Source organism: Anser cygnoides, chromosome 18, assembly GCF_040182565.1.
Source record: "Anser cygnoides isolate HZ-2024a breed goose chromosome 18, Taihu_goose_T2T_genome, whole genome shotgun sequence".
NCBI classification, from domain to species: domain Eukaryota; kingdom Metazoa; phylum Chordata; class Aves; order Anseriformes; family Anatidae; genus Anser; species Anser cygnoides.
Genome location: NC_089890.1, coordinates 12,888,356 through 12,914,900, shown reverse-complemented (window position 1 = coordinate 12,914,900; position 26,545 = coordinate 12,888,356). Strand labels below are relative to the sequence as shown.

The 26,545-nt window shown below is 40.0% G+C and overlaps 1 long non-coding RNA gene across 2 annotated transcripts; it reads left to right on the top strand.

Annotated features, from left to right (window-relative positions):
* Positions 1-1,568: 1,568 nt before the first annotated feature.
* Positions 1,569-26,545, top strand: LOC106043778 (uncharacterized). 2 transcript variants are annotated; one of them, XR_010825651.1, is made up of 4 exons: positions 1,569-1,658; positions 10,854-10,978; positions 11,061-11,169; positions 24,356-26,545. It is a non-coding gene; the product is annotated as an uncharacterized lncRNA (long non-coding RNA). The 2 variants fall into 2 exon arrangements; XR_010825650.1 differs by having other exon boundaries at positions 10,854-11,169.

Sequence of the window (26,545 nt, the reverse complement as noted above, 5' to 3'; positions counted from 1 at the left end):
ATCCTGACGTACAGAATATTATTGAGAAGTGCATTTCAGATCTCATCACGGTGAGTTAATCTCTTTTACCCCCTTCATACATCTGAAATGAGCGTGCAGCTCGAGAGACAATGAATATGAGAGAGAATCTGAAGGCGGGTGTTTAGAAAAGGAAAGTAATCAATGACGTGTTTTATCCCTTCTGACTTGCTGGTAACTGAGGGTGTGGAGGATGACAATTTGTGTGGCTTTTGGTGAGAAGACGTGGGGCTGAACCTCAAGTTTGGAGATTTTGATATCAATACATTTCAGATGGCTTCCATGTAGAGACAGAAAAAAGAACTAGATTTGCCATCTGCAGGAGTAGACCAAAACATGCACTTTTTCTTGTCTATTTGGCTAAGAAGATCCTGTTAATTTAGTTGAAGTTCTCAATTAACCCTCTGGTCTCTCTCTGCCTGACCCTGTGTGCACCAAGAAGCGTTAATTGCCCTTATCAGCCTGCCCTGGGACCTGCGCCCATGGCCAAAAATTTCACATGCAGTCAGGCCAGTCCTCAGTCCTTGCTGAAGCTGTGCCACAGGTGCACCTGTGTCCAACCCTGTCCCCTGCTCATCCTTGCTGAGTCAACTTCTGGGGTTGACCTGGGCTCCAGTTTGTTGCCTTTCATGTCCTGGTGATGCCTGGATTGTCAATGGGACCTGCGAATGTCACAATCCTGTCTTGCTTTGGTGCTGTGGGACTGTCCTGTCTATGTGGCCGTTTCCTATCCAGTGTTGTGGGTACCCTTGGCTCCTGGCTTGTCCTCCCCCCAGCCAGCCCTGCTCCTGCTGCTCCCCAACATGCTGACAGTCCTCCTCTCCTTAAAGCTAGGCTTAATCTTCAATATCATGAGCACAGTGTGGAAAAGTTGCATAAAAATTATCGTATTTCAGAAATGAAGAATCCATCTTGAAAGGGGAGATTACATTTGAAATATATCTGGCTTGGTAATGTTTTGAGTGTAAAGCCTCCAACATTTTTCACTTTCAAGGTGACAGTAATTGAAAGATGGATTTCTGCAGTTTTGATGTTTATAATTTGACTGAGAAAAGATCAACTTCTTCAGGAAACCTTGTTTAAATTGGTAGAAGAACAGCATAGAAATGTCACATCGTCTTTCTGATAGTGTCACCAGCACTTTGATTAATAATAGGTTCAATCTGTAATGCAGAATAAAACCCAAATGACACGAATAACTCAATGAGAGCGTAGTCCAAAGTCCTGAGAAATCAGTGGAAAGATTTCCCTTGATTCCACTAGTCTGGGGATCAGGTCTAAATTTAACACCGAAAAAAAGATAAATCAGGGACATTATTCAGTAACACATCAGTTGGCCCGGAGGAGTCAGGACCTCTTCCCTGTCTTTTTGTAGCCCAGGAGCTGGCTAGGAGCCCTCTGTGGAAAGACCCTTCAGGTGTCCTAGCCCTGGAGGTGCTAATGAGCCAGCTGGCCATGACCAGCCTCACCTGGACCCCCATGCCCTGTCACGGTCTCAGAGCATTATTTAAGCTCATCTCTGGGCTACATTCCCTTCCTTGTCTGTACTGCAGGAGCATTAATCCTAGCTCTGCTACAACCTTACTGTGGGGGTTATTGCTGCACTGCTAGCTCAGCCAGAGGTTTGCTATGATTGCCTGGTGAGTCACTAGGGTCTCCTACTGTTGATTTGTCATGTATTGGCTAATGTTTCCTCTAGTCAAAGTGGTACTGGGAGGATAAATCTCAAAGTAGCTTATTAAATCCTGTACTGGAGGTTAAAGAGGCCTATGGTCTAGAAAGCTGGTGCAATGGCCCCTGTGTGAGAAACCAATCATGGGGGTTGGGCTTCCATATAGAGGTCTTCAATGTTCATTTTAGCTTCATTGATTCTTCCCCCTGCTTTCCATTTCCTGTGAGGTTTCAGGCTCCATCTTTGTTTTTATGAGGAGAGTTCATGGAGGAGATTATACTTGCTGCCAGGTACCTCCACCACAAAAGACTTTTGGCCATACATACATTTCTTCAGATGTCTCAGTAAGCTTCTCCCCTGCAGCTCTTGCTTTGTCTGTATCCTCTGTGTCATTGCAACAGTGCTCTGGTCTTTCTTTATGCTGTCTGCCAATAGAATGCATGCTTGATTAACTCTTCCAGCTCATAATGATATTTGAAATGTGTCTCTACATTACTGGATGAAGAGTGTAGTGAAGTTGTTAAAGATTGTCTTGCTGTCTCTGAGATCAGAGATCTGATAAAATTCAATTGCTTGGATTTATATACTTATTTATTTTGGTGACTCTAGGAGGACGAGGCAGCTTGCTTTTCTTTGCTGTGTGTAACAGGCAGGCTGGAGGCTGTAAAGAGCAGTCTGTAAATTGGAGATGAACAAGACTTCCGTTGAAGAGCTGGGATCTGAGCCTGGGAAAGGGTTGGAGATTAATTGGTCAATAAAATGTGTTTCTTTCTCCTCATGGCACACCTTCTGCTACAGACCTGTCCTGGTTTCCCACTAGCCCTTGACCCATAGGCACTGCAGATGGATGCTTGTTCTAGGGCTGATGGTGGTAGACAAGGGCATACAGATGGGGCTGATGCTGCTCCACACCTTCAGGATTTGCTCTTCCTCTGTTACTGGAAGCACAGCTTCCAGTCAGATGACCTGAATGGTGCCTTGCAATGCTATCACTGAAAGCAAGGGCTGAGGTTGGAACAGTTACTGGAAATGAGGGGAGATGTGAGTCTTTCTGGTCTTGAATGTGAACCAGGCACACAGGACTGTTCGGACAGTCTATTTAATCTGTAAGAGTGAGTGCTGAGAATGGGGAATAAATTACAGCTAACACTTGTGGAGGTGTTTCTAATCCCAGATTTTGTGTGCATGTAACTATTTCTTTCAATGCTGTCATCAGGACCTAGACATGGGACTGATAACTGAGCTGTCTCTACTGGGATTCATTGCATCCTAATGTATACCTTTACATTGGTCAAGTGACTTGTGCTCTTGTGTGTCTGTTTCTAATTATGCCCTTGGTTAGAAATCAAGTTGAGCTAACCAGCTTGGATGTAGGTTTGTCACATGTCTCTGAAGTCAAGTTTAACACCCCCACTCCAGGAGGAGCTTGGTGCAAAACTTACTGGTTAAAGGGGGATTCCTCTGGTGGGTCTTGGTGTTTGCTATGGCTCTAGTTCCTGCTCAGGTTCTTTTTAGAGACTTGTGGCAAGTGCATCAACAGTTAAAGGTGCAGTTTCTCCAAGAAAACTACTTGTGCATTTGCTAGCATTCACTTGAGAGTTTGAGGCTGTGAATCACTTCTAATGGTTTGGTGAACACAGAAATCTTTTAACATGCACTAAGTTATTGGTGAATGCTGTTGAAGTGGCTGGCAGTTGGTGCAGTGTGGGACTGACCAAAAAATTGCAGATACTAAAATAATGCTGAAATATAAACCTGTTTTCCTGTAATCATCCTAATTGCCAAATGTAATATTTATACACTTTAGTAATAGATGTGCTATGTAGACATGCCCATGTATTTCTGAACACTTTCTTACCAATCAGAAAAATAATGGTGTGTTGAGATGAGATACAAGAAGCTTGACCCTTGAAAGTTAATGTTTTTTGAATGAATTGGATGGTCTACTGGAGAATTTGAGAGGAAGGTAATTAAATATCTCTTTCAGTAAATTGTATGCTTCTCTAGTTAAGCAGAATTTTTTCCTAGGGAAATATATGGCAGAATTTGTTCTTTCACTGTTCCTATGAACAGAAGCTTGCTCCTTCTATTGAGATGCTTTAGAGCTTCTGGGAAAAGCTACTTTCTTGTATGGGCATTTAGACAATTTAAGACATACATTTTTCTTCAGTACTAGATTTTGTCTCAGAGCATTCTCTTGACAGTTTGATGTTTATCAAGCATGAATGCCTTTAAAAAGACCTCTGCAATATTAAATGTTAGCTGTTTTTCCCTAAATATCTGTATGCTTGAGGAACAGTGTAAGATAAGAACTGTCTGAGAAAGCCAAGGTAGGAGTAAAGCTGTCTTTCATGGTACTGTTCCCATGGAAATTATTGGCAAAATGTTTTACATTTTACCAGTTAGCTTACATTTAGAATGGAAGGAATCATTTTGATTCATCATCAAGACTACCCTTGGAGATACTTGGTCTGAGTTATTGGTCTGGAAAAGATAGAGGGGACCATCTCATCCACTTCCGTATTCTAATGGAGAACACCTGCACTGTTCTTGACAATGGATGTCCAACCTTAGACACTTATTAAAAAAACTTCTAAACTCCCCCACAATTGTTTATATTTTTACACTTTAAGTTTTTAACCAATATCTGTATAGAATTTCTGGTGTAATTGAAGCCCTGGCTTTAAGCTGGGGATGCATATTTATGCATGGACTCAGTAAAAAGACTGCTTCATTCCCCTTGCAAATTTATTTTCTATGTAATTTGTAGGATGTTAGCCTGTCCTCCTTAGTCTTATCTTTAGACTAAACTGTTCTTTCACTTGTCTTTCCCAACCAATGTTTTGAGAGCTTAGGTTATTCCTATTTTGATTCTGTTTTCACTCTGTGTGAATGAATAGCATATACATCTCTTCAGTTTGTTCCTTCCTCCAGGATAATGGATATTCAATTTTGATTTACTAGTAAGCAGTAAAAACTCTCATTGTGATGCAGAGTTTATGTATCTTCACAAGCTTATATAGCAGAATAATGTAGGCTCAGGGTATATGTCCCACGTATAGCATCATACACATCAATGAAGCAATTTTTTTTAAAAAAAATCGCGTTCACTTCCAGCATCTGGCTTATTGTTGCTTTTCTGTATTTGTGAACAAGCAATCTGGGTAAGGTACTGCATGTATGTTTCTTCTGCAAAGTCAAGGGGCAGTGAAACACCACTTCTCTTGTTTCATGGCATCCCTATGATAACCTTAGTTTTTGCCTCTATGAAGGCAGAAACTGATGTTTGTGACTTGCATTTTAGGAAGCAGTTTTCCTTTTACAGCTCCAGAGAAGTGGGTTGGTTTTGGCTAAGCCTTCAGCTTGGAATCTTGCTGTGAAAACAGCCTTGGCAGCTGCTTCTCTTAGTAAAATGCTATGAGGTACTTCTCTGTGTATTAGGGTTGTAGCAGTATGTGAGCTTTTGCAGGGAATTGACTCTGATAAGCAAACCTTTTTTTAAGCTAATCAATTGCATTGCTCTTTGCCTGGTAAGCTAAGTGTGATAAACAGAAGGTCTACTGAAGCTGTCACTGACACCTGTGAAGAAATGTTTTTGGTGACATTAACATGCAGTAGTAGGACAGAAGAAAAGGTCTGGAGATGGAGTTCCTCTGTCTTTGATCCAGCACTTTCACATATGCAAAATGTGTGGAAATACTACCAGCTGGGAGGCTGGCATCTCCTTTTGCACTGAAGACCTGTAAAAGGATAAGTTAGACTATGGACAGAATTGGGAATTACATCTTTATCTCACCAGCTGTAGAGAAGAGATGATACAGCATGGAAGAGATAATATTGAAGAATACAAGGCCTGGTTAGTACTTTGAGTTTAATCAGGGATTTGCATTATTTGGTCTCTGCTGGCTGGGGACAGGTGTAACAGCAGTTTTTCCTGTATTTGATTTGTGGGCCTGGAACTGCAGCAATGTATTGGGCATTAGATTGCTCTGTTCAGTGAGCAGCTGGGTACATGAACAAAGAGGAGCCGAGCTATGTTCTGGACAGACAGATTTCTACATCCAGGCCAGAGGAATCATAGAACAGCTTGTATTGGAAAGGACCTTAAGATCACCTAGTTCTAACCCCCTTACATAGGCAGGGATGCCACTCATTAGACCAGGTTGGCCAGGGCCTTGTCCAACCTGGCCCTCCAATGCCGCCAGGGATGGGACATCCACAGCGTTAATCTGGGCAACCAGTTCCAGTGCCTCACCACTTTCTGACTGAAGATATTCTTCGTAACATCTAATTTAAATCTTGCCTCTTTTAGCTTAAAACCATTCCCCCTTGTTCTATCATCTGCCCAAACCAAAAAGCTGCTCTCCAATTTTTTAAAAAGCCCCCTTAAGTATTTATGGGAAAGCTGCAGTGAGGTCTCCCTGGAGCCTTCTCTTCAGGCTGAGCTCTCTCAGCTGCTCTCAGCCTTTCTTCATAGAAGTGTTCTATCTGTCTGATCATCTTTGTGGTCCTCCATATCCTTGTGCTGGGGCCCCGGACCTGGATGCAGCACTCCAAGTAGGGCCTCACAGGGGGAGAGCAGCAGGGGACAGTCACCTCCCTCCACCTGGTGGCCACTGCTCTGTTGATGCAGCCCAGGGTGCTGTTGGCCTTCTAATATGCAAGCGCACTGTTGGTTCATGTCAAGCATTTGTCCACTAGAACACCCAAGTCTTTCTCTGCAGGGCTGCTTTCTATGAGTTCTTCACCCAGTCTGTAATCATGTCTGAGGTTACCTCAACCAAGGTGAATACATAGTCACTTAGAGTTAGTCTGCTGTGGAGTTCCTATTTCCCTGTAGATGAGAAATCTGAGTAAGTCAGCTGGGTTCCTGACACAGACCAGAGTCTTCGTTGTGAGAGTTCAGCTTGTCACATTCTTGAAGCAGATGGCCATTAAAATGTTGATATTCTTCACGGACTTTTTGTTTTAATAGTTAGTGTTTGAAGTTGTCATTGCTGGCCAAAGAGCTTGGATTTTTATTTAGGTGGAAGTTGAGACTATGTCCCTCTGCCTTTTCTTGCAATGAAATTGTTTAACTTGCGCCTTAATTGTTTAACTTGCGCCTGCTGTCAGCAGGGTTGTCTGTGCTGATGCTCCCTGATCTCAAGGCAACTGCTACCACCTGGGCTTGCTTTCCCATGTTCTCACTGACTGCACTGCAGAATAAAGCTTGTAAAAGTTTCTTTTGTGGCTTTGGAAACAAATTCAAAACACTTGAAACATAACTGCAACCATAGAGACTAAGCACTGAATTTTATCATAAGAATATATTTGTATGGATTTCTGAAAGTGGAAAAAGGGCTGTTGGAAGTCTGGGAAAATGAAAAACCATCAGTTGTGCTGCTTAAGCCCATAGAGCCAGTCAACAAAATCAGTACCTCTGGCTCCTCCTTGGGCCTTTCCTTCTATTCTGCTCCACCCAGCAAAGAGGGAACACACCAGTCTTCAAAGCACATCAACCCTGATATGGAGACATGCCCCTGCATTGTAGGTGACTCAGGCTCTGCCAGAAGTGCAAAGATAAGATGGCAAAACACTCCAAGCGATGTGCTAGGAGCAAAATGCAGGTAAAGTCAGAATTTGGGCTTTCCACTGGATGTAAATCATGTCAAAAATTCATATTTTATTCCCATCACCTCTGCATAGTGCTGGCAATCTTTCTCTTTCCTTTATGGCACTATAAGGACATTAACCATTAACAGCCACTGATCATGGGCTGTCTTAGCCAACAAATAAAGCTGCAGCCAGTATTTTTTCTACAGTAGTCAAATTGTTTCTTTAGATAAATTAAGACCTTTGGCAATACATTAATATTGACTGCATAAATCTTTGAATGTCTGAATGGAAATAAAGTAATTGAATTTGGAAGTCCTAAGATGTATAGATCTCAAGTTTCTCATCAGAAGGACGATGATTCATTTTAATCTTTGGCTTAAGTCTCAGTCAATAATCAACAAAGTGAATTGGACATTGAACATAGCTAGTTTTGCCTATTTTATTATGCACAGATGTCTGATTCCATTTCATGCCCCATTATGAGCCAGGTGCTAAATTGCCTTTGGCTGCCTTCATAGGCCTAAGGAGTTGTGGCTATCCCAAACTAATTAAATGCTTACAATCAATTAAATGAAAATTGTGTAGCTGCATCATGCTAAAAGCTGCTGCTACTTCCACTAAAATTCTGTTTCTTTATTCTTCAGACAAGTTTTAAAGTGGATATTCCATAACACTCGGGCATTTAGGTAGTAAGCACAAACTGAGGGAGGGAGTATATAAGTATGCCATGACTCCTTGAGTTGGTATTCTTAGTGCAAGATACAGCGATTAAAATACATTGAACTAAGAACTTTAAGCATATTCAGCTGTTCAGGAAATGAAGTCAAAAAACTGAGAGATAGCCCAGAGATTTCTGTTCAGATACATGCATTCAGTGAAGAAATCTTGGCTCTCAACACAATGGCAAAATTTCCTTTTCCTGAATAGCTACCTGGGCTTCATGTGGTTACTTCAGCCTCTGAACCTTCCAATAAAACAAATTCCTCTGCCTGTTTGGTATCTTAGCTCTCGTGACAGGATAGCACCTGTACAAGCTGTGTTTTGTGGTTCAGGGCAGCTTGGTGCATCCTGTGCTTCTTCCTCTGATTGGTACAATGGCATTCCTTTGCAATTAGGAATACCATGTACTCTTCACAATTAGTGGTCACAGTATGGCTTAGCCATCATCCAGATGTGAATCATGCTTTGCTGATGTTGCTCTGTGAGTATGGTGAGAAATGTCTTCAGTTGAATTGGCAATTTCCTTCCTCTCAAAACCAAAGCACTTGTGCAGCTAATGTGTGAAGAGGAGTTCGGACTTCCAAACAAGCATGAGAAAACAGCAATCAAAAAGTTAAATAATGAAAAACAAGTTTTCTGGCACTTGGTCTTCTAAAGCTGCTTGGAACTAAGCCTTTTGTGGGCTTTTTCCTATGTCCTGAAATTTCACATTGCCCTTGCTGTTCAGTGGGGGAAGTCAGCTGAGCTCAGGGAGATGCTGTCACTACTTCTAAGGGGTAGAATGATAGAGTGTGCAATTAAACTCCTGTAGGAAGCTTTACAAGGATTTGCATGGGAAAAGAGCTAGAAATGATAGCACAACTGCACCTGGAAAATAAACTGGTCCAGTCATGTGAAAGGCTAAGAGGATATTATGAGAGCAGATGCCTTGGATGCAGATCTTCCACCTGGAAGGTGGCCTACATTTAACAGTTTGTTTAGGGAGCTGCTTGCACCTGTGCTACTGCATGGCACTGAAAATCTGCTATGGCAGGGATGTAGAAAGGCAGCAGCTGGCTGGGACTTGATGCCCTGTGGCAAGAGGAAATGGAAGCTTCATGTTCAAATAGGACAAGGCAGGCACCAGTACCTATGTTTGCATATAGACGGTTAGGAGTAACTGGCATTTGGAGGGCAGGGAGTCCAGAGGTGGGATGTCTAGGATTTGGGAGCAAAATTAGCCTGGTATATGGATGGCATTAGTTAAATACAATCCTTAGATTATATTTTTCATTTATTTATATGTTTGTCTGACATACTGTTGGTCTATCTTGGATTCCTTCAATGTGGAAAACTGCATGCGATCACAGAAGCAGTAAAGACTTAACTTTTTCTAATATCTAGGCAGTGAAGCCTATAGTATGGGGGTCTGTGTGATGGACATCAAGATGATACCTTCATTTTTCTAAATTATAGCGGCCAGGTGATAGCACAAAATGTTTACCCCAACATCTGTTTTGCAGTGTTGGCCAGTCCACAAATCAGTAGATTAAAGTGTTTCATATAATCTAGATTTTCCAATATCATGTAGATTTTCTAATAGCTGTTGGTGTGGGTTTTTTTTGGCTGAATGATTATCTAGCCATAGCTTACATGAGCATTTGCAATGTGTGCTGCTGTGTACAGCGGTGGCACCAGCAATTCTGAAAGTCTGAGAGAGGAGAGGCTGGTAGAGCACAGATCCTTGCTGATGGGGATTGGCTGTGCCAGTTGCTTCCACAGAAGGAAGGAAGAGTTAACACTTAGCCATTTGTTCACTTCTGCAAACAGAGATGCTTGGCAATGGAAGGACAACCAATTATTGTCTTCACTTCTGTGGAGAAGTGATATGAGGAGAGAGGTGAGAACTCACTGGAAGTCTGAGTGTTAGCACCAGTGTTAAAGCAATCTAGGTTTCCTCCAGATCACTTAGTGGGTGGATTGCTTTCTCTGGATGGGGTCTGAACTGTGCATACTAAGAGAGACTTTGCTGTTACTTCACATGACAGAGGCCTGCTTCTGTAATCTGTGTTAGCTTCACTGCTGCTATGAAGGTTTTGGCAACAATTATATCTAATGGACTGCCATGCTATACAGTACACATCTTTCTAGTATATTTTTTACTGATGTATTAGAGTATGTAGTCTGATTTCTTTACTGGACCTCACACCTAAGATATACTTCCATGCGTATCTACATAGTTATAAGCACTTAAGCCAGATTTATCTCTGGAGTATAATTCAATAGCTCTTTGAATTTATGCACAAATATTGCTCAGATGCTAACTGTTAGGGAAAAGATGCAAGGAAGTATGCAAACGCTCATTAAAATGTTTACCATTCTACATTATGCTTTATTTGCCTAAGTGCGAGAGGTTTAGCAGTATTTCCCTTAAATACACCTCAAAGAATTAAATAAGACCATACATCAACTGATGAGATCCAAACAAATCAAGAAGCACACAGATAATTGAATCATTTTTATTTTGACCAGTGCACATTTTGGGATTCTCTGAATAGCACTTCTGAGCACTGAATTTATTTAGAACTGATTTCATGTTTAGCTTTCTAGTCAAGAAGGATAGGTATGGGCTTGTTAGACACTTGGCTTTCCTACGTGACTCTTCCTTATTCCTAGACATTTTTCTGATGGTAGCAAGAAATCTTTCTCTAGGAAAAAAATAGTTTTGGTAATTTTGTTAGCAGAAAAGGTATTGAACAAAGCACAAGTGAGGTTTGTTTTCTTCATAGTTGTTATCTATGGTGTTATTGATGCTGCCCTAGTAAATGAAACCACATACTATGCCCTTCTGTTTTGTTGCCTACAGCTGTGTTCCATATCTGTGCTACTATGAACAAATGAGGTGTGATGCTACTGACTAAAAGTGTGAGACAGCAGCTGTTACCTGTTCCTTAATCAAAGGAAGTTTGATCTTAACCACCTGTTACAAGAGTAAGCCCCTCTCCAACATTTGTATTGTTAACATCAAATTCAGTACTTGAAACTGTTAATGTACTCATTTTGCACTTATGAGATGAGAAGAATGCATGTTTCCAACTCTGAGGACTACAGAGGCATAGGGCATCGGAGAGCAAGGCAAGACTGTACAAGATAATCTTCTACATCTGGTGGCATGCACTCAGGTAAGGTCAGTGGTACTCCAGGAAGGAGGTGGGGAAGGAGGAAAGCTTGGGTCTGAGCTATGCTTAAATGTTGGTCTTTTTATGTACACACTCTGCCTTTATCTTATTAGTCTTGTTTAGCTCATAGTTATTGGTGCTACTGACCAGAAGACAATTCCTAGATGAGCCTTGATTTTATGTACAGGAGTATGAGGTATGTATAGGCAGATTTAGCTGCATGATCTGTATTTGCAAACAGTTGGCACCAACTGCAGACTTTCTGGAGCTTCCAGTATGCAGGCTTGAAGAAAGGTTGGTGTAGGTGAGAGAAGATTGAGGGGAGCATAGAAGTGAACCTGGGGCAAAGATATGCTGTCTTTTGCTATAAATGGACTGTTCTTGAAATAGCTCTTCCTATTAGTATTATTCCTATTAGTGTTCATAATTAACACTATGTGGAGAGGGAGTAATAAGTCTAACATCTTGCTCTCTGTACTGTACTGGGAAGCTGAAAGAACTTCCTAAGTAGCTGTAGGTATGCAAGAAGACTGCAAGCAGGTTTCAGCAGTGAGAAATAAGGGCCTGTCATGTCTTCCACTGTTGATAATTATTGAAGTTTTCCTCTTTTCAGTGCTTAATCAGAATGTATTTCAGTACATCTCTAGTGTGGTTGAAGCTGCCAAAATGAAACTCATCCAAGCTACTACTTCATAGCGCTGTTCCAGCTATGTTGTAGTGCACAGAAAAGGCTGTGCAGAAATATTGCCTGTTGCTAACATAAAAATGCTATTCATAGATCAAGGAAATGTAATATGGCAGCTTCTTCACTTTTAATAGTGTAGTGTGAGAGGTGCTTTGTTCTTTTCCCAATATGGCAAGAAGCTTTACAAAACTAAACCTTGCAACCAAATGGCACCACTATTTTATAATGTCACTGGTGGTTAGGTGACGATACTCTTGGAGCTATCCCAGCTTGACTTTTTTCCAGTGTTTTTGGGAACAGCCTACATGGGATTAGCAAGTTTAAAAATGCTGAATAAGCACCATGAAGCTGCAGTTACTTAATGCCTTCATGGCCCTTAGGATATGAATGGAAGTGTGTTGAAAGGAGGTTTCTAAAAACTGTTGAATCGTGCTCTAATAAGAGGCTTCTTTGCTGATGTGTTTGGCTCCAGTATCACCATTGTTTTCTTTTTCCATGTGGTGATGTCATCTAGGTATATTGCTGCTGCACTCTCCACTCCCCCACCCTCCCCCGACTTTGTTCTGCCATGAAAGTAATGTTCTAGATATGGGCCACTGATCTTTAAACAGCAGAAAGGATATGCGAATGTTACATGTGAATGTCTGAAGCAGTAATTTAGCCAGTGTTCTTCAGAATGTCAACTGTGAAGAGTCAATGACCACCTGGTGGAGGACAGTGGTAATGTGCCAGTTATAGTATAACACGTTGTTTTCTTGGCTCTGTCCCAGAAAGGCTTGGTAGCTTAGGAGAAGGCTGACCAAAGGAAGCCAGTTGATGTAATATTGCTGGATTTCATTAAAGCTTTTGATACGGTCTCTCACAATATCCCTCTGGACAAAATGACCAGAATACAGTTAGATAAAAGCACAATAAGATGAGTGAACAATTGGCTGATGGGTTGGGCCCAGAGGGTTCTTGTAAATGAGGTTACATCAAGCTGGTGACCTGTCATTACTGAGGTTCCCCAGGGCTCCATTTTAGGACCAGTCCTCTTCAATGATTTCATAAATGATTTGGATTAAGGACTGGAAGTTTTTTTGAACAAGTTCACAGATGATACCAAATTGATTGGAGCTGTTGAGTCTGTCGAGGGTGGTGAGGTCTTGCAGAGAGATCTGGACAAATTAGAGAGCTGGGCAATCACCAACAATATGAAGTTTAACAAGAGCAACTGATGGATTCTGCACCTGGGAAGGGGCAACTCTGGTTATATGTACAGACTGGGGGGACGAGATGCTGGAGGGCAGCCCTGCAGAAAGGGATCTGGGGGTTTTGATAAACAGCAAGCTGAACATGAGCCAGCAGTGTGCCCTGGCAGCCAGGAGGGCCAACTGTATCCTGGGGTACATCAAGAACAGCATTGCTAGTCGGTCAAGGGAAGTGATTGTCTCACTCTACTCTGCGGTGGTGTGGCCTTACCTTGAGTACTGTGTACAGCTTTGGGCGCCACAGTATAAGAAAGACATAAAGGTGTTAGAAAGTGCCCAAAGGAGGGCAACAAATATGTTAAAGGGTCTAGAGGGGAAGACACATGAGGTGCGACTGAAGTCACTTGGATTGGTTAGCTTGCAGAACAGGAGACTGAGGGGAGACCTCATCACGGTCAACAGCTTCCTCACGATGGGGAGCAGAGAGGTGGACACTCAGCTATTCTATGAATGCTTGCTAATTTGCTCAATTTTCTCCTCATGCTGGAGGGTCAGAAAAATGTGTGTGGCATCCAAGGAAGCTGTGTTTGTGTCTTATCTATACTGAGATCAGTTGCTTTACAGTGACAACACAATAAAAAGTCTTTTGTCAAATTCAAGTTTATCCTGTATCTGGTAATATATGTAACATAATCTGGTTTAAAAAAAAAAATTAAACAGGGTGGCTTCAGGTGGTACATCTGTGGTATTGTTAGATCTGGGATTTGAGACCTTGTGTGGCTTGCATGATGCATATGCAGTAATATCATGATTGCTCTGGAAGATCGTGTGCAAGCAAGAAGAGCTGTTTTCACAGCAGGGTTATACTGGTGCAGAAAAACGGGCACAGCAGGACTGCTAATAGCAGGCTCCAGTCTGTGCTGGTCCAGTGAATACCTCACAGCAGCACTTCTGCAACTGAGAAGTGAAGAAATAGGTGTGCCAACACTTGGAAACATCCAGATCTTGAGTGAACAAAGCTTTCTGGTCTTGGTTGCTGTCATTTATTTTTTTATGTGCTGGACTGTAAACCTCACACCACCCAAGAAGTATGCATGTCATCAGAAAGCTGTAAGGAGTCTGGGCATAGGCTTGACCATTCATTAGCAATATTACTGGTGCACTATTGTCAAAGGAGAAATAATTTTTCTCCCAGGAGAAGCTATTTCATGTTAAGGATTTTCATTTTTTTTGAGATTGCAGGAAATCAGTCTTAGAGAACTGTGCAAAAAACACTCAACCCATGGCTTGAAAAGCTGGTCCAAGCAATGTTTTAAAATACTCATTATGGTGCTCAAATGGATTTATGTAAAAGGTACATACCCGAAAGAAATGCAGTCTCTGGGAATCTCACTAGCAGCAGTTGAACCAGATGACAGTGACTGTTGTAAATTAAACAGCTGATCTTATGTTTCAATATCTTTATATCTTCAATGGTACCAGTTCTAATTCTATAAATTGAGAACTGAGGGTAAATAATGGGCTGTTATGGGTGGGTCCTGAGTTCTGGTCAGGTGTCATTACAAGAAACAGAACTTCGCCTTTAAGGTCACCTACTCCAAAAACTGTGTTCAAACTAAGTACTTTCAACTTGGTTCAGTTATCTGCTTGGTTGGCACAGTGGGATAAAGCATGGTCTTAAATATATCGATTTCCTCACTGTCTGGCCACAGTTTTGCTATTCAGTAGTCTCCTGTGCCAACGTTATTTCAGTGCAGGTAATATCTCACACTTTGTCTTCTGATGGTTTCAAGACTTATTTTAAAAAAAAAAAAGCAAACTTCTGTTTTGAGACCCAGACATTGTTGGTCTTTTAGAGCATAGTTATAGATGCAACAACAACAACAAAAAAGCTGGCTTCATGAACTGGAGAAGTTAACTAGAGATAATCCAGCTGTTGATTTTAAATGTTAGTCCTGCGTGGTTTAGAGACTGTGCACTTCCAGAGTACTCTTCCTCAGGATAAAATGAGATTTTTTTTACTTGTTTGCTTTCCTTGTTTTCTTGATGCTCTTCCTCTTCAAGTCTTCCTAGAATGAGATTCAGTAGCCACAGCTTACAAATTTAATTGATCATTAAAATGTCCCTGAGGATATGTCAGTTGTGGAATAGACAGCCATTAAGTATACAGTGAGTCATTAATCTTGGTCAGCAGTGCTGCCTGAAAAGGTGGAAATGGGGGAGGATGGAATGCCTGATTTGATTGTGGCTTCTGCTTCTGAAAGCTGAAGTTCCCTTTTCATGGAAGGAAAGAATGCAGGAGGACAAGAGTCTGTGTGTGTATGTGAGCATACATGCTTGCTTTTTCTGCTGGAGGCATTTGGATTTCAGATTATAATCTGTAACTTCAAAAAATTCCCTGGTAGGAATAATATAATAAGTTGAGAAATCAGTCCTGCTCATGGATTCTTAGGCATGTAACTCTCAGTAACAGAAACAAGAATCCAGTGTCCAAAATTACATCTGCTCTGGAGATGTGTCCCCTTTCTGTCAATTCACAGCACTTAATGAAATATCACACATGAAGGTTCATGTACAGCATGCATCTTTTTTCTGTTACATTTTTAGGACAATTTAAGACCAAGAGGATGTGGGTTGAATACTCTGGAAAATGCTTGCATGTACGTTTCCTTAAAATTCTATAAATTGAGGATAATTGAACACTAGGGTGTGTAATTTCATAAACAAATTCATTTCCCTTATGTAGAAGCTAAGCAGAAGTAGCAGTAATTACACTTTGAATCCAAGACTTCTTTCAAAAACCTCATTTTAAACATCTAATTTTTTACCTGTAAGTAGGTCAATAAATATATCAATCACATGCTCCTGGTTTAGCTGGTTAAATAATTGTTCTTTAAATTTGAAGGCAGGTAGTCATGCAATGATCCTATAATGAAAACATGCTGTAGCTCTAAATTATCTACTTTTTAATTCTGGAATGTGCCCTAAAGCCTTTGTTCAGTTTCAGTTCTCAGCTGAAACTGTTGCTGAATCTAGATGCCTGCACAGGACCTGGTAAAGATAGCATGGGATATGCTGGTGACAAGCACAGAAGTGGGCTTGGTGATTCTTTGCAATTCTTCTGAAAACAGTCTCTTTGGAAGCACTAACAAGACTAGCAATGTCTGTGGTGAGCGTGGGATGCAGAAGCTGTGTTTGTTGCCAGTGTGGCTCTTGACAAGCAACAGTGTCAAGACTCTTATGCTCTGTCCCTAAGCTATTCTCTGCCTCACTGTATGACTTGGTAAAACTCATGAGTGGGAAGATGATTTCCAGCTCTCTAGTGATGATCAAGGATTTTTGAGAAGGCAGGGAGAAGTGGCCTCTAGCTATGTATATAGGTAGATCTGCCTTCTCTTTCAGTAGTCACCATTGAGTCCTAAATTCAGAAATTTCAGTAACAATTATGTTTTCATTTGGATTAAAACTAGTTGCTAGCAGGAACTCTTCTCCTCTCATGTAGGCAAGTATTCTGAAACGGTTTGCAATGTTCGTAAAGCTTTTGGGATAAAAAGGACTTTCTCAACCTAACTTTTCTTAGTAATGACAAATGTTGCTAATGCATGAGGAATGAGGATAGAGATAATGCAGTGATAATTTAATAAATAAACATTCTTGCAGTCAGTGTGATGATTTTTCATATTTGTTTCATGATGTCGAAAATGCTAGAAAGCTGCTGAAATTCTCACTGCTTCATTTCTATGATGCAATTTACATTAGCTGAAGAACCAACACAGTTTTACTGAAACAAGATTTCCTGAGCTGACATATTTTTGCCAGTATTGCTGTCTTTAAATTTCATGAATGGTTAATGTTTTTTCTTTAGGAAAAGAAATGAAACAAAATGTGTGTATGTCAGGTAAACAGTGTGAAGGAACTGCATAGGTTGAGTGGTGAATGAGCTGATGCAGACTTTTCTCTTTACCTGTTCCTTCCTGATGTATTGCTGGAATGTAACTGTCATGAACATATTTGGAGTCACTTCCTGAACAGTCTTTTGGATAATGTGAAGTTGGAAAATTATTTGGGTCAACCAGTTGCTTTAAGTAGATATTACTTCTACATGACATTCAATCTTTAGGTCATTTCCCTAATGACCAAAAAACCCCACATTTTTCTAAGTATGAAGTATAACTCACATCAAGGCTAGTAAATGGGAGTACATCTGAAGTTCAGACTCAGTTTCAGAGAGCCCAGTTTTCACTGGGGTATTTAAGCAAGGAATGCTTTTTTTTCAGAAGTCCTCAGTACCCTCCTACTGTGTTAATTGACTTGAAAATTTGATGGCTTGACTTTGTGCTCAGCTGGGCATTGAGTGGTTCTGAAATCCCAGATTTCTTTTTATTCTTTGAAGCCCTGAGGAACAAAATCACAAAAAGCCCTAAGAAGATTAATAGCTTCCTCCATGGTTTAACAGATCTTGAACCATTGTATGCATCTGTAGCAAAGGCAGCTACCATCAGTTCTGACACTGTCACAGGCTCAGTAAATGACACAGCATCTGACTCTGGCAGACATGTTGTCAAGAAAGAGCAAAGGTAATCATTTTCAACTTGCATGTCTGTGTAAGCTGGAGAAACTGGTATTTACATTCTTATTTAGACCATATTGCATCAATGCCTTGCAGGGTGTTTAATGAGATGAATACTCTGTGGTGCGAGGAGGCAGGGAGTAGATACTAAGATGGCTCCAGCCTTCCAATGGCTTTCTTTTTCAACCATTAGCAAATGATTTGAGGTTGCTGTCAGCATAAGCAGGAAGCATATGATTTTCTTGTTAATATTTGCAGTAGACCAAAACACTTATAAATCTATCTGTGGTTGCATTTCCTTGCCTTCTCTCCCTTGGTTCTAGTTTCCTCCTCCTACTCTTGCCCAAGACAGGCAGGGAAGAATCTGTGGGACAGAGTCATGCATACAGAGGCCAGTAATTCAGAGTATTGCATGGAAATAGATGTCTCGGCTCAGCCCAGTGAGGTCCTAGGACTTTCATTGATCTTGCTGGTCTTTGATTTGGGCTTCAAATTTCAAGAACTAAAAGTTGCTTCTATCTGCTGTCTCCCTGCTGACTACTTGGCTGATCCTTAGACCTGACCCTCACTTCTATGAACTAATTTTTCTTTTTCTTTTTCTTTTTTTTTCTTTTGAGAGACTACTTGGCTTTGTGGAGAATTTGTTAGATTGCTTTTGTCATAGAGGCAGTTCAGTACTGCTATTGAAATATACCCAAGGCGTTAGTATATCTTTCCATAGATAACCATCTATGTTTTTTGTCCTTGCATCCATTAAGACATGCCTTTTTCTTTTTCTGGCATTTAAATCTAAACAACACTGCAAATCAGTAGATGAACCTGAGAAAGGACTGGTTTCTGCAATGGCATCTTATCCAGAAATATCTTCTGCCTTTGAATGATCTGTTTGTGCATATTCCAAGCAAAAAATGCTTCCTCCAACCATACCATGAATTAGAAGCATGAGGCAGAGCAATAAATCCTACACTCTGAGAAGCCAGTAGTGGGGGTATACCCATACCCATTTTACTTCATAAATTGAGATTCCTAACTATAGGAGAAAATAAGGCTTATACCTACTAATTTGAACATTGTCCTTTTTATTATTGGAAGGAGGCTCTACAATGTAGGTATTATCATTATATAATGCATACTGTGTGCTATTATGAGATTTATATGGCCACTGTGGGGTAATAATTCATACATTCCTGGGACTTCAAGTTGAACTCTAAGATGTAAGTTTTCTTCTGCAAATTAGAGAATTCGATGCCATATTCAGTTCTTGTGCTTAATGGATTGGTGTAAGAGGCAGATTATTGTGGTGTTCAGGCAGAGGACAGTCTTGTAAAGGCTGTACTACAGATCGGTACATGATCTTGAGCAAGACAATCTTGTCCTGTAAGGACGTTTTTCAATTCTTATGCATGCTGAACACAGGACAAGAGTTAGGATGGCTTCCTTCACCTGTGTTGTCATTGTCCAGGGCATGGACTAGCACTAATGGCAAAATTTGGACAGTGTGACCTCACCTAATTTAAGGTGTCCATGTTCTGACTGACTTCTAACAACCTTGAGAGGGTGCTCTTGCTGAGAGAGGGAAAAAAAAAAAGCACCTTGCAAGTTATGACTTCTGAGCAGTGTAGGGGTATAAAACCATTTAATGCAGGTGTTTGCATTTTAGGAAAACAGAAGAAAAGAGATGACTATATCAGGAATGATTTCTTTCCCTTGCATGTTGCGTTTTCAAACTGAACTCTGAACTTCCTTAGGTATCTAAGCCAGAGCATATCACTGTATTCAATGCTTCCTACAAACCAAGCACCTAATTGTAGGCTATGTAATCAACAGTAATATATTTAATTGGCTTTGCACTAAGCAACAGGTGCTTTACTATGAAAGAGATAGAAAGGTTTTGATCTTGACTTTAAGTTAGACATCTGTACCCCACTCAGATGGTGATAAATAGCAAGTTCAAAGCTGACAGCTGGATAAAGTGCTGGAGTGAAAGCTCTTGTTAAGAAATGAATGGTTATGAAGTAAGAATTGCTATTAATATTCTTCCACTGATATAATTAACCAGAGTGTAGTGCTAAGATCTGACCCAGAAAGGTTCTTTACCAAAAGGGTTTCCAATGTAACAGTGCTTTTTGTGAGTAACAGACTATGCTTTCCAAATGAACCCCTTGCTGCTTCACATGGCTTATTTCCTGGAAGCATACTCAGTGGGCATGAGGCAGCTCATGACAGGTAGGGAAATATATATTAATCAGATGAAAAGCATTTTTTTGTCTTCAGTTTCTCCTACTCTTTCACCTGCAGATCTTTTTTTCTTTTAAGTAGCATCAGCTCTAACAATATTGTGACTTCAGCCAGCAAAGATAGACATTGATATTAGGTAGTCTGTTTCCAGCAAATTGGCACTTTTTTCCAAGGTATAAGGTTAGGGGAGAGATTTTATAAGTACCTTATGCATCTTGTATTGGCTGAGCAATCAAAATTGGGCTGTCTTGTTTTCTCAATGCTAGCTAAAGATTAGTTTTTTTTGCATGTTGCCTTAAAAGCAGCAGGTATACTTAGACAACGTCAACCCAAAGTAGTCTGCTCGATATCATGTCACAGCATTGAGATAATGTATATTGGACTATTATCAGGTAAATCTTGAACTTGCTTCTAGTAAACATGACTGACAGTTAATCTTTACCTTAATTAATAACAAAGGGCTTTGTTTGCAGAAGTAATTCTAATCGTCCTTTTGCAATTTCCTATCCCACAGACAATCAGTACCATTGATTGTAATGCTGAATTCAATTACTTCTGAAAATTCATTAACATGTTAATTCTTAACTGCTATATAGCATTCAGCTTTTTCATCAAAGCATGGGCTTGAGTTTTAGTAGTTGCTAGTGGCTGGGGAAGCTGAAAGACAGATTATAGGAGAACTACTTGTCCCTCCTTACTGCCTTTCTGAAAAATGTTTGTGGATTCATATCAAAGGTTGGAAGAGAAAATCAAAACAAAGAGGTTTATTTTATTGGGCTATTGGCATTTAAAATCACTGACCCAGGGAAAGGTGAAAAATGTACCCACATGTTGTGCACAGATACGTGCTCAATGGTAGGGGTGTAAAACCAGAACAGTCTGGGAAGTGAAGACAAAAAATTCTTTGATTCTTTTATCTTTGCTCAAGCTGAATCCAGAATTACTTGATAGTAGACCACAATGAAGCCAGTGACATGCCTGAGAAAGTGAAGTGCACTTCATTGCAGGGCAACTTAGAAGATCCTTGACCATGATTGTTGGCATGTGGAGCAATTTATTAATTATTCTCACTTGCCATTTAGTTTTCCTTGTCATGCTTGATGTTTTCCTTGGATGCATGGATGTCTGTATGTAGAGTGTCTTGTGTAGTTTTCTGGAGAAAGTGCGAAAAGTTCCTCTTACCATGTTTAATGTCATTCTTCCTCATTTCTCTATGGTGGACTCTGACACCAGAAGGAAGATGTTAGCATTTTCTTTGTTTGATATAGTTTGTTTTTGAAGATTCAAAGACGAGGAAGCCTTTGAGTATTATCTCTGCAAACAGCAGGTAGATGATGGGGCAGCACAGAATTAAGGAGTATTACCCAGATCTTGTGAGGATCTTTTGGGGTTAATTTTGAAGGTAGATTTTTGTCACTTCAGGAAATACTGAAGAGGTTCATAATAACGCTTTATGCTTGTATAAACAATGGCTCCCAACAAAACATGGGTAAGCTCAAGCAGAGATGGGGAATCAGCAGTTAATTTTAGGAGTGCTTTGACTTTTATAAATTTTTGTTGACATAAAAGAACAGTGAGAATCAACACAGTTAAAGCAGAAAGTAGCTTCTACTACTTCTGTGAATTTAATGGCAGCATTTTTTTCTTTAGACATGTACTTCAGTTTTGCTATGTTGTGATTTCTTTATATTTTTTTTGGTGGAAGAGAGGGGTGTTTAGTTTCCTACCCACCAATATAAGATTTTTTTCTGGAGGAATCTTCTAGACTTACCTACCACCTGATCTGACTATGGCTTGCAGGTCATCTACTCTGTAATAGATCATTTGTACAATTTCAGACATACCTCCAGAAGGCAATGCAAAAAAGCAGCAATGTCTTTGTAAGACAATAACTAGAGCTTTCTTTAAAACAGCTTTTCCATTTTGCTTTAGTGGAACGAGCTCTGTACTCAAAATCTGTCTGGGAAGGGTGTTAACTAATTGTTAAAACACCATCCTGCTTTTCAGCCATTTACAGTTCCTTGGTAAATCTTGACTGCAGGAATTCAGCACTGTGACTTCTGGCTAGAGAGAATGAACACTATAGATAGTAAAATAGAGCCTGGCTGAGTTTCTGCTGAGTCAAGGGAACATGCAGTATACAGCTAGAAATTAGGAATCAAGCAACTTTCTATCTGCATCTTATATGCACCTCTTCATCTGTGTCTGAAACATCGTTATCTAGCAAGGGATCTGCAAATCAGTTATGCATCTTTGTGTCATGCTCACAAGCTACATCGGCTAACCTGCTTGTATATTACTAAAGTTTTTCCAAGATCTTGTAATGAATTGTTTGTGCAAAACAAAAAATAAACTCTATCTTATTTTTTTCTGGGGACTTTAAAAATTAAGTGTACAAATTCTTTTAAACATACAAGAGGTTTCTTACTCATTTTGTTCAGGAGAAGGAGTGAATACACTAAACTTCTAATATGAGAGAAATTCTTGGAGTTGAATTAACCAGAAGCAAATTTAAGTGCTTTTTTGCTTGATCTTTGCATTTATATATAATTGGAAAACTTTTTTTAAAAAAAAAAAGGCAAAACTTCCCTGGGTACTTAGAGCTATGGAGGCTCATACAAATCTTTCATATAGTTGTGTTTTAAGCCTTGTGATTTTGTTATGCCAGCCCTCAAATCAGGTTATTGTAAGAGAACTGTAAATTTTACTTAAAACAGCATTGTCATAGCAAATGTCTAACCTCTAACCATGTTACTATAGTGAGTTTCTGTTGAGTTGGTTTCTAGTGATTGACTGCAGAAAATCCTGAAAATGACTTCAGAGTAGTTAGAAGGCATCAAAGCCAGAAGACAAGTTAAAATAGGCCTCAAATTTTACTTGCCAAAATCCCTCTTCTGTGACAGTTCACTATTTTACTATGTTCCTGATGAATGAGAAACTAAGTAAAATGTAATTGGCAAGCTTAACTTGCACTAAATTTTGTTGGCTCCTCTCTGTACATGCTGCTGTTCTCAGCCCTTCTAAAGTATGTCTGAGGATGAGCCACCTCCTTTGCAGCCCAAGCACCCAGCTTGTTGTGAGTGCAGTTAATGCTGGGTGTCATCCAGAAACTGCTGGGGTCTGCTCCTGGGTGAGCTTGAGTTAGCCTTGAGCATCATGTGAGCCTTGGGTGCTGTGGCAATCTGGAGGTAGTGCATTGCCTTCAGGCACCTGCTGCTTGGCAGATGTGTGCCTCACCTGTTTTTGATCTCTTCATCCTGTGAGTTAGAAAATGGCCCTGTTGTGCCATCATGTGCTCAGGTGTTTCATGACTCAGTTCCTATAAAAGAGCAGGGAACAGTCACTAGTGACTGAAGTACAAGCTAAACCTATTAAAATCAACAATGTTTTTAAGCTCAGAAGGAGCTTTACCATCCTCATCAGTGTTAGAATGGAGGTATTGTGTGTGCATGTGTCTCTGCTCTTTGCATCTTGCTTTATGCTGGGATGTCACAAAACTATCTGGAAATGGCTGTTTTCTATTCATGGATGTCTGATTTTAATCATGCTATGCTAGGAAAGATAAAAGTTCAGGAAAAATGGGATGCTAATTTATTTATGGGTGTGGGCGAAAGAATTTGCTGTTTTTTTCAAATGAGAGAAATATCTGTATTTTCTGTTGCCCCTCAAGTCAAGTAGTGGTGTTCTCTGTAGGTTCATGACCGGTGTGCCCCACCAATAAACACACAGTTGGAATCAACACAAAGGCCTTTTAATTAAATAATTATATGAACTTGGGACTATAGTGAGACACCTACTCTTGCATACTCTTTCCAGCCTAAATAGAAAACATAACTTCAGTAAGGCCATGTGTTGTCCTTGTTCTTTCTGTTGTGCCTTTCTAAAGCTTGTAAATAGTTGGTTAGGAAGATAAGGTAAAAACATTAAAGATTGCATCAGCTCCTTTTAGGATGCCAGCATGTAAATAAAAATGTTTCTGTATACCAGTACTCAGACCAGGAGTGAAATTACAAGCAATAAACATTTGCAGCCTGCAAGTTAGGTACCATTATGCATTCTGTGCTTAACAAGGCTCTATGTCCTTCCTGTCTTGCTAAATCCATCTATTGTGGATTTGACTGGGAAGCAGTACAAATTTAAATAATAAAAAAGCACAGATTGTTGCCCTGAATTTTTAACATGCATTTGACAGCATTGTTAAAGTAAGAAAATATAAAGCTAGAAGAGAACTAATAAGCTTGGCTAGGACAGTAGGAAATACATAAATGCTTTTGAACAAGTCTTTTTAAAATTTTGGTTCCCTTCTGACCTGAAGAGCGTCTGTATAAACACCACAAATGAAGGCTTGGAAGGCATCTTGAAAAATTTAAAAACTTGATTGGCTGACTGCAACCAGTATGAAGCAAAATTCTCTTGATCAAGAATTGTCTCAATTTAAGCCTTTTAGAAATAAAACGTTATATTAGAGATCTTTGTTACTTATTTTCTCATGCCTTTTGGAAACAGAAAGGTGGGTGACAGAAGCTCTCTGGAAAATAAAATGCAAGGACTCTTGACACAGAAGGCCAAAGGGCTTTTGCTCTGCCCTACATGAAATATATCACATCTGATTGTACCTCCTTGAAAGCATCCTTCTGGGAGAAGCTGCAGCTTCATCTATATATTTTTAACACTGCTTCAGACAGACCTCATCATAATGAGATTGGACTCCTCCAGCAATGTCAACTTCTGAATGGGATTGAAAAGCTTTGAGAAAGTGGAACATAATTTATTTACTATGTAATGGGAGAAACATAACTTTTTATGTTGAGTGGCTGCTGTACAGCTCTTGTACTAGATGTCTTAAAATATTACATTAGATGGAGAACTGTTGGATGGCAGGACTTGTAGGAAAACAGTGATCTGCGGAGTCGTTGGTGCTTAGCTGTATGGTGGCTGGCAACGGTGCTGGATGTTGATCCCCAGCCCACAGGGCTCAGCTGTGGTTGTGCAGGGAGCTGAAGGAAGTGCGCACCAGTCTGCTGCCAGTGCATGGCCTGGTGCTGGCTCTAAAGCCAATCCACTATGATGGGCTCGAACTTTTACCCACTTGTCTTGTTTTCTCTTGGTAACTTGTTAACCTGCTTGTCCAAAGCTGCCACTGTCAGCACAGAACCTGGATGAAAACCCAGGAGCATCTCTGCGTGTGAGCTGCACCACAAACTGGCTTTACAGTGTGCTGTGGTGCTGGGAACCAAACCCCAAAACAGCCTCAGATGAGTGTGCTTGACATTGAATTACGTCCATGTTAATAGAGCTTTAAAATGCTTTCTGTTGTAAAGACAAATGACTAGAGGTTGGTAGCACCACTTAAAATATTATAGAGAGTTATGGTTTGTTCAGGAGTGATGGTATGGACCACAAAACATGGAAATGAGTTGAGAAAACCATTTTATAAACTTGAACCAGAAATCTAATGTTCAAAATCAAAAATGGTTGTAATTCACCTCAGTGTAATTTGGGAAAGGTTTTATTGTAAGTTTTGTGTATGTACAATCTTCTCCTTGAATTCCAGTGACTTCAAGCTTTCATTCACTTCTACTCTCCAGAAGGATACTATGAGAGACGGTATCAAAAGCTTTAATGAAATCCAGAAAGATTACATCAACTGACTTTCTTTGGTCAACTGACTTGGTGATCTTGTCATAGAAGGAAATAAGTTTACTTTATTAAATGATCTAAAATCTTCTACTTTATGGTACAGAGTGTGTGAAAATACAGAAGATCTTTGCCAGACTGTAACATTTGAAGTTGTTGATGTCATATATTGGAAAATATTCAGTGGTCCATACTTTAGCTTTAAAATAGTGCATAGAAGGCATAATATTTTTGTTTTTAGTCCTGGTAATGAGATTTAATTATTGCTTTCAGGACATGATTTTTGTTGCTGCAGAAGGGCACTGTGTTATTATGCAATGTAATTGGTTTTAATTTCACGGTGATTCTCATGTGAATTTCAGGCACTTAATTATAGCCTGAAGGTTTTCAAAGTCATTGACCTACAAATCCTTGATTAACACAAATATCATGAATGCGTAAAGAATTTTCTGTAGAGGAATTGCCTTTACCAGATGCTTTGGAAAACTTACCTGCTTTTGCAAAGAAGAAGCTAAGATGAAGTTTGGCTTCTGTCTACATCTGAGTCCTACCTGGAGACAGCAGGTGGTTGTCTTGGTCTAAGATCTGTCAGCTTTCCAGACAACCCAGTTAGAGATAGAGAAGCAATTTAAGGATGAATATTTCAGTCGAAGAACAGCATCAAGAAGAGAGCATACCTCATTTCTACAGTCCTGGAAAGTCTTATTCATTGCCATTGCTCCTTTCCCCTCAGTGCTCACAGCGAGACAACTGAAAGTCCATACCTATGTTCAGAGGGTTTGACAGGTAACCCTGGAATCAATAGTTGAATTCAAGTATTCCAGCAAGAGAGTAAATCTGAGCCTCTTGGTAATCTGGCTTTCTAGATGATTAAAATTCTAGAGTAATTTCTGGTGGGACTTTTTTCCTTTGGGAATTATTTCATTAACACTGAAAATGAGTATTGTTATTAAGGAAAGTGCCAGGGTCAAAAGATATGGTCAAAATGTACATTTTAAAGAGTGTCATATTTCATATCGAAGTTTGCTTAGAGTTTGTACTGAAATGAAATTATGTAAA